Below are 14,890 nucleotides of genomic sequence, written 5' to 3'. Positions count from 1 at the left end.
TTTCTTTTGGCACGATAAATACATTATTGAAGGTGACAGTATTTTTTTTTTTTTTTGGTGAGTTAATAACTGTTGGATAGGGATATTTCCACCTCACTATTTTTAGCCATTCATTGAATGTAAGCAGTGATATCATAATTTACGTGACAAGACTCTATGACTTAACATGAGTTTGTAAATATCAGTTATCAAATCAATCACGATGTCCTCAATCACGACCAAATATTGGTCCATAACGGAATCCATTTGAGAAAATGCTTAACAATTGTTAATTAAGGACATAACGTAACTAAATTGAAATTCACTTAAGAATTCACCATTATTTGATACACGAAAAACGAAACCTGTTTGGAGCCATCTACAACCAGTTGAAGATTGAAAAAGGTGTTTGGTTACTTAGAAAATGAGAGAAAATGAAGGAGAAATAAGAAACAAATCTGAGAAACTTCTAGTATTTCCATTAATCACATTACGCACATAATATAAGCCGAAATGTTTATTATGTTTCTTATATACTAGTGTTGTAACTTTTAAAATAATTATTGTTAGTTATGCTGTTAAAACAATTAGCTGTGAAGAGAATCAATTAAATATTTGATCAACTTTAGTTTTAAAAGTATCATGAGTTTTAAAAGCAATCGTATGTATTTAGTAAATCTTACTGTTAAACTACTGTAAAAATATAAAAGACTGAGTTGCACATAATGTTAAATAAAATTTATTTACGTATTTATAAATATGTATAATTTTTTTTATTATATACATAATAATTGGTAACTAAAATAAATATATTGTACTATTAATTTTATTTTTTTATCTCAATATAATTGGTAACAATAGTAATTTCTTTGAAGTTAATAATTTTATTTCCTAATTAATAAGAATAATTTTAAATTTTTATAATATATATGAGGTATAGGACCTCTATAAATTAATACTCGATAAATAAATAATTTCTATTATATAATAAATTTTCACGGTTCCAACTTAGGCCAATGGACTAAATTAATAATTTCTATAAAATAATAAGATAATACTTTCTTAAAAAATCTTAAATAATTTTGTGGTCCCATTCAAATCATAAATTAATAATTTGCTGAAATTATAAATATAGTTAACTATGATATTATAATTATATAAAATATGTATCTATTGTTAGTTGTTTACATAAAATATGACTTTAATGTTGCTTGTTTTTTTTTTCAAATTTAAATCTAGTTTGATCTTATTAGGGATGGCAAAATTCTCCATTAGAGCCTCACGGAGCCCCACTCCAAATTAGGTGAATTTTAAATATTTTTTGGAAAATGAGATGGGGAATAGGGAAAAATAATCCTCAAATTCTAATGAGATGGGGGTTTGGTTTTGTACTCTCCACCCTACCCCTTCCCCCACCCCAATCCCCATTATAAATAAATTTTTAAAATTTTTATTTTATCAATTACAATGTTTGTTAATAAATTTTCTTTTTATTTTTATTTAATATAAATAGGCTATGACTAAAAGAAAACCCTACATTATAATTCTTATTCAACCCTAAAATATTGTGAATTATGTTTTCTTTTCCATCTCAAGGCACTACTCTCTTCAAATATTTTTTAGTTTTGATTTATTTCAAGATGTTGTTTCAAATTTTTGAAGATTTTTTTAAATAATTTAAATATTTTATATATGGTAACGATTTTATTTAAATCTCTAATTTTTAATTTACTAAAATAATTTATTTATATCTATTATAAAATAAGTAAATGAGGAATGAGGTGGGGATGGGAAAATCATTCCCCACATAGGGATTTTTCGTCCCCACCCCACTAAATTTATTAGGGGATGAGATGGGGAATCTGACGCAAAACTTTTATGGGGTGAGGAAAGGAGTAGGCCTCCCCAACCCCACCCAATTGATATTCCTAGATCTTATCTATTATTTTTTCTTATTGTATTTAGAAGTTCTGGGATTGACTACTCAAATTGTAATAAGAATTGAGAAGTGTTGTTGATACTTTTAGTGCTTCCTTGCATGTAACAAGCTCTAAAGTTACTCTATTATCCCCAGCTTCTTTTTCAACAGGAGTATACATAAAGTTTATTTTTAATTAAATTCATTGAACACATTTAATTAAGTTAATTAATATGAATACTATTTAATTAAGCACATAAATAAGTTTAATGTATTTTTTTTTTGACTAAATGATTAATTAAATACATTGAGTATAACATGAATTAAATTATTTTTAATCTAATTCACTTAGTACATTTAATTAAGTTAACGTAACATGAATGTTATCTAATTAAGTAGACATGTACAATGTACATATTTATTATTTTGGTTAATTGAATGTATAGTTTAATTCATATTCAATATTGGTAAAATACATTCAATGTTTACTTATTAAATGTATGTTAACTGAATTGTAAATAACTCTATAAATTAATAAATTTATCGATTATTTAATATCTTCTTAATTAATAGATTTTATATGGTCCCAAGTCTATTAATTTATAGATGTTCTACTTATGTAATTATATTAAGTATAACAGTAATTCTCAAAATTTACTGTAGGATGAGGTGATTTTAACAAAAGTGATTTTTAAAAAAATTTATCAAATATTAAAATTTACTTTTAATTTTTCAAAATCACTTTTAAGCCGCAGGAATATCCACCATGCAACTTCTATGTTCACTCTCTTTATCTTATTGAATATTACCAACGCCTCTTCTAATAAGACATCCACAGGTGATCCATTGCCACTCTTATATTGATTTACTTATCTTATTTTTTATTTTTTTCATTATACGTATAATTTATAAAATTTATATTAATTATGATATTATGGAATTTTCCTTCATTTAATAATAAGAATAATTGGAGCATTGTATGTTTTAGGTCCTGTTTGGGAGGTGCTGTAACTTTTAAGCTATAACTGTTGTGAAAAAAAAGATGTAACTATCAATTAAAAGTTAATAATATACAGTAAATATAAATTTTAAATAATAATTTTGATAAAATTATTAAAAATATAATAAATTTTTTATTATACAAGTGAAAAATCATATCAACATACCTTAAAAGTTATAACTGTTAGTGTTTAAAATATTTTAGTATTATAGCTTCTAAACTACAGCTGCTGCCCAACCTCAATTTTAAATGCACTCTTAATATTATTGTACTTAATTTACGATTTAATAATGACCGAGTTTTACTTTTACCATTTTGTCCAATGATATGGATCTTAGATAGGGGTGGGTATCTAGTCGGTTTGGATCGGTGTCGGTATGAACCGAAGCTTGTGGATTGGTTCGGTGCTTATTTTAAAAAAAAAAACCAAAAAACCGAATAAAAGATAATTCCTAATCAAAATCAACGGATTCGGTTCTTATTCGATCTTCGGTTCTGAACCTTATTAAAAATAAAATAAAATAAAATAATCACTACAGTAATCTTATCTCTTTCAGATTTCATCAACCTTTCATGATTTTTGTTACAACAAGTCAAAAATAACCAAACAAAAAAAAAGATTCAAATACCAAAACAAATTTTCACAACACTAGAGTTCAACAAGTCAATACAAAATTGATAAAAAAAAAGGCGAAGAAAAGTGGATGATGAAGTCATGAAGCAGCGCGTGAACGGAGAGCACAATGGTAGACACGATGGCGGAGGCGCGCGCCGGTAGTGTGCGGTAGTGTGCTCCATCATCTTCATTATATTCTGGCTAAACTTTTTTTCTTCTCTTTTGCTGCCTCGGTAGTTGACGGTGGAACTTGAAATAGATTTGCTTAGAGGAAGATTCGCTTACATTGTTTGCTCGGTACGAAGTATGGAGGAATGGAACAAATGAGTAATTGGGCTTGTGGATCGACCTTTTGCATAGAGAAGGTGATTTTTGAGAACTTTGAATTTTCTTTTTAAAATTGATTTTATCAGGATTTTGGGTTCGGTTTTTGGATTTTAAATTTAGAATCGAAAACTGAGTCGAAATATTCGGTTCAAATCCGAACCGATTTTTTTCGGTTTTCCCTGAGAAAAAAATACTGAACCAGAATTGAAAACACCGAACTGAATCAGTGATTTTTTCGATTCCGATAGGAGCCACTTACCCTTTGGAATTTGGATACTCAAAGATTATTCAAACGAAAAGCCAATTATAAAAAAGCCCTTTGGACAATTGGGGTTGTTTTGCATTTAGTCAAGGTTATGTTGAGCTAGCCGTGGACTAGGCATTCGTTGATTTGTAAGCAGTGGTGATAAATAAATAAAATAAAATAAAATATATGTGTATATATGTATACGATAAGGCTTTATGATATTGTTGAGTTTGTAAAGATGAAATATACCATTGCTTTCTCCAATATTTTGTGTATTTTATTTTTCTTTTTCCCTTTTGGGCCTATGATACAACCTGGCCAATTGTTGTGAATCAGATCGAGCACAATGAGACAGCAAGGGAAGAGACCCAGCCTGCAGAAATGGAAGAAGTCCAACCCATGAATGAGACACAAGCTAGAGAGCAGCTCAAGACAGGTTCAGCTCGCGCGAGAAAGAAACCAGGATGGCTTAAAGACTTTGTCATTTGAGGAATGTTCGAGAATGCTTGAGAGATTATAATAACGAATATTGTTCTGTTTTCAAATATTATTTTGTTGTTATCAATTTTATTCTATTTTAGTTAGTTAAGGGTGCGTGGCTGTTTTTGGGAGAGAGAATATATTGTACTGTCAAAGGGACCCGTGGGGGATATAAAAAAGCAATATATCATTTTGTCTTTTTTCAGCTTCGTCTTCTTTCTCTTCTCTGCAATTCCCCTGTCCCTTTTCTCTTTCTGCAAATTCTTTTCCCCACAGATTGGAGCCTGCACTCGCTCAAAGAGTGTCGTATCAACTGGTGCTTTCATTTCATCTCTTCACACAAAAAAAAAAAAAAACAAATGTCTCTCACAGAACCAACGACTGATTCAGTAGTTCTGTCCACCATGAAGACGCTCATTGAAAATCAAACGCTTGCTGTTCATCAGACCTTACAACAATATATGTCCATGGTGGATTCTCGATTTGAGGAGCTACGTTCCCAAATCAATGGTTCTGTCGGAGCGTCAGTGGGTTCTTCCCGCCCAATGGCACCGGAACCAGCGTCTTCGACTGTACTGTTAGGTGTTTCGGATATCTCTCCTCTGTTGCGTTCTATGAAAATGGATGTCCCAAAATTTGATGGCACTGATCCGAATGGTTGGGATTTTCGAATCAATGAGTTCTTTGATTTTCATGGCACCCCTGACCAGTTACGCCTTCGTATTGTATCTTTTCACATGGAGGGAAAAGCAGCAGCATGGTATCAATGGATGAAGGCCAACAACTTGCTGAGCACTTGGCAGAATTTTTTACTCAATCTTAAGCAAAGATTTGGTACATCCATGTATGAAGATCATCAAGGTAACCTCTCCAAGCTCTCCCAAACGTCGACTGTTGCTGATTTTTAGTCTGCCTTTGAGGATTTGATGAACAAGGTCACAGGCATCTCCGAGCCATTGTTGGTTAGTTTCTTTATCACGGGCTTAAAACCCGATATCAGACGAGAATTATTATTTGCAAGACCCACATCTCTCATGGAGGCTTTTGCTTTAGCCAAAGCTTATGAGGCACGGTCGGAAGAAATCAAGACCTCTAGCCGTTCTTGGACAAAGTGGACACCCTCATCTACTCACACCCACCAATCCACCATTACTGCCTCCCTACAACCTGCATCATATAAAACCCCAACAACAACTCCTCTTCCTAGTTTGTCAGCCACTAAACAGCCACCTCAACCCCCATTATTGCCTACTCCCACCTTGCCCATTCGTCGATTAACTCCAGCCGAATTAAGAGAGAAAAGAGAAAAAGGGCTCTGTTACAACTGCGACAAAAAATATAGCGCCACACATCGCTGTCGTAGCAAGTTTTTGTTATTAATGGGTACGGATGATGAAGACGATGAGCCAAGTGAGGACGCTTTTAGTCATGCACAACCAGATGAAGTAGTCACAGCGGACATATCTAGTTTGAATGCCTTGGCTGGGCAAACTAATCCACGATCTTTAAGGGTGCTGGGCACCGTTGCCAGCTATCAGTTTCAGGTGTTAATTGACAGTGGCAGTACCCACAATTTCCTTAAGCCGCCATTGGCTGAACGCCTTGGCCTTTCCGTTCAAGCTATACCTCCTTTTCGAGTCTACATTGGCAATGGCGATTCTCTTACTTGTCGATTTCTTTGTCCTAAAGTGCCTATTAATATGCAGGGGCATGAATTTCTTTTGGATTTCTTCCTTTTGCCAATCGAAGGCCCTGATGTTGTCCTTGGGATTCAATGGTTACAAAGCTTGGGAAGAATTTCTACGGATTACTCCGAGATGACGATGGAGTTTCAATGGGAGGGAAAATCTGTCATTTTACGGGGAGACCCAATTCCAAACCCGAATTTAATCTCTTTTAACCAGTTTCATGCCTTGCTATCTAACTCCAAAATCGACAGCTTATTTGAACTTCATTCTTTACCAACTGAGCCATCAGCCACTCACACATCTACCAACACATTGCCGGATAATGACTTCGAATTTCTGAGGTCGTTGCCTGAACCAATTACTACTCTCCTAAAAAAATTTAAGGCATTATTTGCTCCACCCACTGGGCTTCCCCCTCACCGGCTATTTGATCACAAAATACACCTCATTCCCAATTCCAAACCAGTCAACGTTCGCCTCTATCGGTATCCTTATTTTCAGAAAACCGAAATGGAGAAATTGGTGAGAGAAATGTTAAATCAAGGCATCATAAAACCCAGCCAAAGCCCGTTTTCTTCGCCGGTAATGCTAGTAAAGAAAAAAGGATGGCTCATACAGATTCTGTGTGGATTACCGCGCTGTGAATGCGGTGACGGTGAAGGACAAATTTCCCATCCCCACCATTGATGAACTATTTGACGAACTTGGCGGTGCTAGGATTTTCAGCAAACTTGATCTAAGAGCCGGTTATCACCAGATAAGAGTTCACAAGAGGGATACTTATAAAACAACGTTTCACACGCATGATGGACACTACGAGTTTCTTGTTATGCTGTTCGGTTTGACCAACGCGCCGTCCACTTTTCAAGCAACAATGAACCAACTATTCGCTTCCTTTTTACGTAAATTTGTTATTATCTTTTTTGATGATATCTTGGTCTATAGTGCATCATTGGCTGAACATGTGCATCATTTGGAGCAGGTCATGAGTTGTTTATACACATCTCAATTTTATGTCAAATTCTCCAAATGTTTATTTTGTCAGGAATCATTTGATTATTTGGGCCATATTGTGTCGGCTCGAGGAGTGCATGCTGATCCGCAAAAGATCACAGCCATGGTAGATTGGCCCTTGCCTAAATCGGTCAAGCAACTGAGAGGGTTCTTGGGGCTGACAGGGTACTACCGACGTTTTATTCAAGGCTATGCAACCATCGCAGCTCCTCTCACTGAGTTGCTTTGTAAGGAGGCTTTTCATTGGAACCTGGCAGCTACTCAAGCTTTTCAAGCATTAAAGAAGGCTCTTGTGGAAGCCCCTGTACTACACTTGCCGAATTTTGCCTTGGAGTTTGTCATTGAGACCGATGCTTCTAATGTCGGGATCGGTGCTGTGCTAATGCAAGTCGGGCATCCGCTATCTTATTTTAGCAAAACGTTGGGTCCTCGAATGCGTGCATCCTCAACATATTTGAAGGAATTATGTGCTATTGTAGCTGCAGTTCAAAAATGGCGTCAATACCTCCTTGGCAGATTTTTCCTTATACGAACTGACCATAAAAGCATAAAGGATCTATTTCAACAAGTTATTCACACCCCAGAGCAGCAATTTTACATTCGTAAGTTGATGGGATATCAATTCAGAATCAATTATAAAGCTGGTACCTTCAATAAAGCTGCTGATGCTTTATCGCGAATTCATAGGGACAACGTGACTGAAGAACCCAAACCAACAACTCTCTGTTTGTCGTTTGTAAGCCAACCTTCTAGTGAACTATTGACAAATCTGCACAAGGAAAATTGCTCTCTTTCTGATATGAAACAACTCCATCAGAGGTATGCAGCCGGTTCACTTTCTTCTGCCTTCTCAGTTCAAGAAGGGTTCCTGCTATTTCGACATCGATATTACCTCAGCCCCAACTCATCATTAAAAGCCGTGCTACTCAAAGAGTTTCACGAGACACCTATGGCAGGCCATGCTGGTATTAAAAAGACATTGGTACGTCTTTCATCGACTTTCTTTTGGCCTAAGATGAGGGAAGATGTTGAGCAACATGTAGCTGCTTGCCTTGTTTGCCAGCAAATTAAATACTCAACTCAAGCGCCGGCGGGTCTATTACAACCCTTGCCTGTCCCTTCATTAGTTTAGGATGAGTTAACCATGGATTTCATTACAGGGCTGCCACTTTCGAGAGGATTTGAAGCAATTCTGGTTGTTGTGGATCGTTTATCAAAGTCAGCTCACTTTGGAGCCTTGCCTTCTCAATTTACTGCCATCAAAACAGCAGCTTTATTTGCTGACATGGTTGTAAAATTACATGGATTTCCTAGCTCTATAATTTCAGATCGTGATCCTATATTCATGAGCAACTTTTGGCAGAAATTGTTTGATTTAAGTGGTACACAGTTACGGCACAGCACGGCTTACCACCCCCAAACGGATGGTCAATCCGAAGTAGTTAATCGAGGGCTTGAGCAATATTTACGAGCCTTCTCACAAGACAAGCCACAGACATGGTCTTCATTTTTAGGCTGGGCTGAATTTTGCTACAATACCAGTTATCACAGCAGCTTGCGAATGACTCCCTTTCAAGCCCTTTATGGTCGTTTTCCTCCCACAATTCCAAGTTACTCAAGGGGCTCTACTTCAATCCAAGCTTTAGAAGACATGTTAATTGAGAGGGATGCCATGCTTTGCTCATTGAAAGAGAACTTACGACAAGCTCAGCATCGAATGGCTCAAAAGGCTAATTTACATCGCCGAGAAACTCAATTGCAGGTAGGTGATAAAGTGTTGGTGCACCTTCAGCCATATCGCCAGACATCAGTTGCTAAGCGCTCATCTCATAAGCTGGCAAGGCGCTATTATGGACCGTTCACAGTGGTAGAGCGTATTGGACCCGTTGCTTACAAGTTAGAGTTACCCACAAATTGTAGAATTCACCCGGTGTTCCATATTTCCTTACTAAAACCTTATGTGGGAAACTCCCCCATTGATGTTTATTCACTGCCTCCAGGAAGTGTGGATAACAAGCCCCTGTCATCACCAATTGCAGTATGTGCTGAGCGAAAGATACTTCGACAAGGCAAAGAAATTCCACAAATATGGTCTGATAGCTCACCAGAAAATTCAACTTGGGAGGACTTTGAGGAATTTCGTAAACTCTACCCTGCACTACACCTTGAGGACAAGGTAAGCTTTCAAGGAATGGGGAATGATACAACCTGGCCAATTGTTGTGAATCAGATCGAGCACAATGAGACAGCAAGGGAAGAGACCCAGCCTGCAGAAATGGAAGAAGTCCAACCCGTGAATGAGACACAAGCTAGAGAGCAGCTCAAGACAGGTTCAGCTCGCGCGAGAAAGAAACCAGGATGGCTCAAAGACTTTGTCATTTGAGGAATGTTCGAGAATGCTTGAGAGATTATAATAACGAATATTGTTCTGTTTTCAATTATTATTTTGTTGTTATCAATTTTATTCTATTTTAGTTAGTTAAAGGTGCGTGGCTGTTTTTGGGAGAGAGAATATATTGTACTGTCAAAGGGACCCGTGGGGGATATCAAAAAGCAATATATCATTTTGTCTTTTTTCAGCTTCGTCTTCTTTCTCTTCTCTGCAATTCCCCTGTCCCTTTTCTCTTTCTGCAAATTCTTTTCCCCACAGATTGGAGCCTGCACTCGCTCAAAGAGTGTCGTATCAGCCTACTTGGCATTGCAGTGTTGGGGAAAGAAAAAAAAAAACAAGCTACCATTAATTGTATCTGTAATTATATTTTTCGAAATTTCTCAAATAATTTAATATTTGCAGGATTTTTATTAAAATAATGATAATTTATTAAAGGATTTGGTTTCTAACAATCAAGGAAATAATGCTCACCTTATACAGTAACGCACATACAACAAATAATTCCACGATTCAGTACTACCTGGTTCGTCTAGAATGGAGTCAATGAGGAACAAATTTGTACATCAACCAGACATATCCGTAGTCAAGTATCAAATTGGTCAACCAAATGCATTCCTTGGTTTCTAAGCTCTAACACCGAAATTTCTTGAAATGGTTTTCGGATTAGTGTCCTGGAAGTAAGAAATTCTTGAGAGACGTGCTGCATTGTTGGTCGAGGCTTTGGTTGGGAACTCAAGCATGCAAATGCAATTGTTGAAACATGTACAATGTCCTGAACAATCTTTCGGTCAACTGGAGGCGAAAGACGTTGGTCTAAAACTTTAATTAACGTCATTTTTGGATCAAATGATGGTGATGACGATAATGAAAGAAGATCTCCTGGATGCCTTCCCATTAATACTTCTAGTGCCACCACTCCAAAACTATAAACACCACATTTCTCTGTGAAAATCATGGTGTAGGCGAGTTCTACAAGAAAAAGAAAAAGTGTATGATTTATGTCATATGATTATACAAAAAAATTTCAATCCGAGAACTTTGAATTGTATTAAAATTCAAGACTTTTGGACATGTTTATACGTTGTAAACACGTCCTAGGTTTTAATTAAGTCTGAGATTTCCGGATTGGGAGCCCACTCACTGATTAAATGTCTAATCAATAATGAAGAAGATAAAGAAGAATGAGGAACAGAGCACATGATCACCTGGAGCAATGTATCCGTAGGTGCCTGCTAACATAGCTACATTGGAGGAGTCTGGATTTAGAAGTCTAGCCACGCCAAAGTCAGCAACAAATGCCTCCAATTCTATACTTAAAAGCACGTTGTTGCTTAATATGTTGCGGTGAACAATCGGCGGTGGCAGTTATGATGCAAACAAGACAAAGCATGTGCTGCACTCTTTATCGCATTCACCCTCTTAGTCCAATCAAACTCAACAGCTTCATCACCATTGCGTAGAACACAGAACAAGCTGCCCCTCTCCATGCACTCATATATCAGAAACATGCATTTCTTGTGCAAACAAAAACCATAAAGCTTCACAATATTTTGATGCCGTATATTAGATAATACACAAGCCCCATTTTGAAAACTCTTGATGAAAGCTAACTCCTCAGAACTGTGAAGCTTCTTCAAAGCAATTGTTTTACCACTGGCTAGCTCTGCTTTATAGACACTGCCATAGCTTCCGGTTCCAATGCAGTACTTGATGTCAAAGTCCTCTGTGGCTTCAACCAATTCTTCAAATGCAGTTTTACCATTAAAATTCCATACGGAGAAGCTATCCAAGCTCGTGGTTGCTTTTTTTGCCAGTTCAGAATCATCCTTATTTCTTGTAAAGAGATACACGATGCCAATGAGTAAATTGACCAGAAGCACAACTATAGGAAGAAACACTTTAATTACTAGCCCAATGGAAATGTTCGGGGGTGTCTTCTTGGATTCATAACTACAAGGTGTATCAATTCTACGAGGAAAACCACTGAGCTTACTACACAAACCTTTGTTGCCAATAAATGCCTCTGCTGAGTATGTAGTTAGTATAGAATCCTGAATTTCTCCTTCGAAATTATTATATGAAAAGTTGATTAAATTCATTAATTTTATATCAGGGCAAAACTATGGTGCAACTATGGTACCATACCACAGCTGCACCCAACTATTGGATCTAGTCTACAGTTGTCATTATAGTTAGATCCAATGGCTAGATGCAGTTGTGGTATGGTACCACAGTTGCACCATAGTTGGACCCTTTATACCATTAAGAAAATAAGAAATGGTACCAGAGGTGATTGTGGGATACATCCAGGTATTGTAAGGTTTCTATTGAATTGAGTTGGGACGGTATCGTCCCATTGACGAGGTTATACTTCAACTCAAGAAAAGACAAGCTTGAGAGTTTTCCCATCTTTAATGGAATTCTTCCGCTTAAACTATTGTGACTCAGTATCAATATTTGCAACACCGAGCAGTCCCCAATTCTAGTTGGAATGGAACCACCAAGTTTATTATTGGAGAGGTCTAATCGTTGAAGGCGAAAAGAGTCCTCCAATTGCGGATGGTATTTGGCCAAAGAGTAAATTTGAGGAAAGATTGAGAAAAGTAAGTTCAGTTAACTTTGTGAGCTCAAGTGGGATGCTACTATGTATTTTGATCCCTGGCAATTGCACCCGAAGTAGATAACTCATATTCCAATCTTTGGAGGGATAGTTACTGCACTCAAAGGGAAACGGATTAATATGAATAAGTTATGGCTTTATTTGATATTGTGGTTGGCTGGTTGAATCTTAAAAGATACTATGTTAAAGTGTTTAATGAACACTTCCTATTATAATTTGAAAGCTAAGTTAATTCTATCCCACACTTGTATGATGGAAAATCTACAATAATTTCACTCTTTTTGTTAAAATTATACAAAAACATATTATTAATTTTTATTTTACTGTTAGACCTTTTTTTTACAGTAGTTATATCTTAAAAGTTACAAGCGCAATAACAGTAGCTTAAAAACAACAGTAATATTGTTGGCGTACTTGTAAGATTATTTTCGGCTAGGCTAAGGCATCTGAGCTTGGAAAGAACACACATTTGTGATGGAATGCTTCCATTTTAAGCTATTGATCTCTAGACTCAGAAGTTCCTAAGTTTGGCAAGCAAGAGAAGTTTAGTCTACCAAATTTCCCCTTCAATTGTTTATTTCGCAAAATTATCTCAGTGCTGCTTCCTGCAGTATTGCAAGTTACACCAGCCCAACGGCAATGATCTGAAGTAGTATTGCTGGCAATTCTTTGGCTCCACCAACCAGTTTTAAGTAAAGCTTTCCTTTCTAGTTGTATGGATAATAATTCAAACTGTGCAGCAAATATACCAATAATATTAGTAACAGGGCACATTAAAATGGCAGCGCTACCCTAGAAAGGGAGGACAAAGGCATCATATATACTTGAAATCTTTTGGTTGGTTCTGCTATTAACAGCAATAAGCTTTTATAAACGTTTAAGCCTAAGCCCATTTTAAGCGTATATTAATTTCTTTTCCCCCGTCTGCTCTTCTTAGCATAGACTTGGACCTTCATAAAATTTCTAAGCAATATTTTCCTTGCCATCTTCACCAACTTGAACTTGTCAGTCAACACCACTGAATTCAACCTGAGGTTTGAAGTTTCAACATTCCAATATTATTAACTTCTTATTATTATTTAACTAAAGAGATCAGAAAAATCAAGTTCATTGATTAATGACATCAAAACATTAGGATACTTTTTATGATATTGATTTAATTAATAAATTACACTTCTTTATATAGCTAAAAGATGTTTGGGCCAGGTCACATATATACTTGGTTTAATATGCTGGATCAATCAAATAGTTAATAAAAGAGTTGAAAAAATGTTTGGTCCAAGTCAGATATCTTGGAAGTCACTTAAGTTCAGATGGCAATGTGTAGCTTTTATCATCCTTCATAAGAGGTAAAAGGCAGTGTGGCCATGGTTAATGTTGGATAGGGTTTGTGAAAGTCCAAGCCACCTCACTATTAAATAAGTTGAGATGAAATCAATCAAATCCAATTAAATAAACATGATTAACTCAATCCAACCAAACCCTTTACTTATCAGATTAGGTTGGGTTGGGTTAATTGGGACGAAGATTAAATTAAAATTAAATAAAGAAAAAAGTACAAAATTTAAAATGAAACTTATTAAAATTAAATATAAATCTATTATAACACAAAAATTTCGTTCGTTGTCGTTTATGATAAAGAAAGCTAAAAAACCAACTATTTTAATTAATAAAATTTCGACAATGCGCTTCTGGATTTTATTCTCGGCTTCCCACATCTGTTTTTTGAATTCTAAATTTAGACTTTTTTATAATTATCTAGCGACATGTCCCGTAACAAAATGAAAGTGATATATAATTACGTATTGTTAAGTGTTTACTAAAAATCAAATAGAAATTGAAATCAATTTACTTTCAAGATTAAACTTATAAGAAATAAATTAAATATTATAATAGAGTAATTTTAATTTTGAAATTAGAGTCTATAGTAGTAGATGCCAAAATGAAATGGTCTCTTCTATAAAACAATAAAAAGAATTAAAAATTAAGTTTGTTGTTTAGATCTTTAGGATTTTATAATTGAGGATAAACATGTTATTATTATAATTATTATAGGTTGGGTTAGGTTAGATGGGTTCATCATGATTAACTCAAACCAACCCAATTATTAATTAGGTTTCAAAAACTTGACACAATTAAACCACAATAATCCATTTAACCCATTAAAATTAGATCGAGTTGGATAAGGCTTGCCACCCTTACAAAAAAAAGTCCTTAAAAAAGTCCTTTTCTTTATAAACTCCACCAAAAATTTTAACAATTAAATGAATTTCTTAGGACACCCCTTTCCATTCCAAAAATAACCCTTACTGACTCTCTCAATTGCTGCTCAAAATCAAATCCCTTACAATGATGTTCTTGTTGCTCATAAATTGACTTTTATCTTTTTTTTTTCAACTTCTCATCGATATTAGAAATAGTAATTCTTGTTGCTAGAAGAATATTTTTATTATTTAAATTAAAAAAAAAAGACATCTAACAAGTTAGGTGTCATCGCCATGAGTCATAAGGGCCAATTGTCGCGGCTTGGCTTAAGGCCTTGTGTCGAGTCTTGGTAGCAAATGGGCGTGCTTGTGGTGAGCGCGGAAACAAGGCAAGGCTGACGCGTT

At 35.4% G+C, this 14,890-nt stretch overlaps 1 pseudogene; it reads right to left on the bottom strand.

The window, feature by feature from the left end:
- Positions 1-10,244: 10,244 nt before the first annotated feature.
- LOC18046705 lies at positions 10,245-11,760 on the bottom strand (annotated as a pseudogene).
- Positions 11,761-14,890: the final 3,130 nt, after the last annotated feature.

The sequence above is a fragment of the Citrus clementina genome, unplaced genomic scaffold (assembly GCF_000493195.1).
Source record: "Citrus clementina cultivar Clemenules unplaced genomic scaffold, Citrus_clementina_v1.0 scaffold_3, whole genome shotgun sequence".
Classification (NCBI taxonomy): domain Eukaryota; kingdom Viridiplantae; phylum Streptophyta; class Magnoliopsida; order Sapindales; family Rutaceae; genus Citrus; species Citrus x clementina.
Note: the sequence above shows the minus strand (reverse complement) of the source record. Positions and strands in the feature narration are given on the sequence as shown.